We start from the raw sequence: 1,647 nt of genomic DNA on the forward strand, positions 1-1,647 counted from the left end.
CCCTTGTGGGAGAAACTTGCCCCCAAGCCTACCTAAAGCATCAATTTGGGATCAGACAGAACATCATTATGGATCTGACAATTAAACTAAGAAGGAGAAAGTATTAAGATGGAAGATAACAAAAGTTTTTTATTTGTATGGATTATATATTTGACATGTAAGCAATTCTACCGCCTTCTCCCCTCTCCCTCTCTTGGCTGGATAGAGTCAAGTAAAAATGTAAAAATCCATTTTGTAATATTTCTAACAATTATTAAACTATTAATATTAAATTAAATCCTGAAGATGTACTATAGGAATTTGGGGATGTTTTCCTCCAATTTTCCTAGACCACTCATCATATTCACTATTCCAGTTAAATCCTAAGTCAAAATCATCTCCCCACTCCCCCAAATCCAACAAGAAATAAAGTTATATCAATTTAATCTCTTTTGGGAAGTAATTATCATGCCATACCCTTTGACCAAAAAGCAAAACAAAAAAACCAAAAACCCAAACAAACAAAAACAAACAAAAACCAAAATAAGAAAGACAAAATAAACAAACATATAACCATCCATTTAGAAGCATTTGCATTAGACAGAGGAGGGCCCAGATTGCTCATACTCCTCTTTGCTAATCCACATCTGCTGGGAGGTGGGCAGAATACTTGAGCTCAGTTGAGGTAATGATGCAAATTATCATTATGCTGGGGTAAAATCTTCCACATCCTGTCAACGATGCCTAGGTGCAGAGTGATACCACCAAATGATATGGTATTGTCATACAGATCCTAACAGATGTTGACATCACATTTCATAATTGATGAAGAGAATTTATGAATACTTGAACCTTTCATTACCAGTAGTAATAACCTGATCATTAGGAAGCTCATAGATCTTTTCCAGAGAAGAGCTAGCTCCTGCTCAAAGTCTAGAACAACACAACACAGCTTCTTCTTCTTGGCATTCACAATTTCCCTCTCAGCTGTTGGAATGAAACTGTAGCCTCTCTTAGTGAGGATCTTCATGAAGTATTCTGTCCTACTGGCCAGTCAGATCTAGATGGAGGATGACATGAGGAAGAACATGATTTTAATAGATGAGTTCTAGATTGTTGGCGAGAAAAAAAAGAAACAAAATGAAAAGGAACAGAAAAGAAACAAAAAGATGTTTGAGTTACCTAATTTAAGAAAAATTCATTTTTGCTTAGTCTGTGCTATATGTGTGTTGATTGTATCTGGGTTTATTCCTTTTTCTTATATAACTATCATTTTTTTTAAATTACTTATCTGCAGTAATTCTATCCATGTGTGAATGGCTCCATTGAAGTACATTAGGGAATAGAAGAATGTGGGTTACACCATCACTAGAGTCTAACACAGAGCCTCTTGTATGACCAGAGGCACACAGGGACAGCACAACCTGGATGGCAATGTATGTGCCTAGAGTGCTCAGTTTCTCCAACATAATCTGGGTCATCTTTTTCCCATTGTCTTTGAGGTTCAAGGACACTCTATGAACAACGGAGGGTGCTCTTCAGGGGTCACATGCAACTCATTTTAGAAAGTGTGGTGCCAGATGTTATCTATGTATCCCAGTTTATTATAATACTATATCCAATGGGGTACTTCAGTGTCAAAATACTTCTTTTGCTTTGGACCTTATT

General features: G+C 36.5%; 1 pseudogene; it reads right to left on the reverse strand.

Annotated features, from left to right (window-relative positions):
* Positions 1-560: 560 nt before the first annotated feature.
* On the reverse strand, positions 561-1,070 carry LOC122750313 (annotated as a pseudogene).
* Between the last annotated feature and the right edge of the window lie 577 nt (positions 1,071-1,647).

Source organism: Dromiciops gliroides, chromosome 1 (genome assembly GCF_019393635.1).
Source record: "Dromiciops gliroides isolate mDroGli1 chromosome 1, mDroGli1.pri, whole genome shotgun sequence".
Lineage (NCBI taxonomy): Eukaryota > Metazoa > Chordata > Mammalia > Microbiotheria > Microbiotheriidae > Dromiciops > Dromiciops gliroides.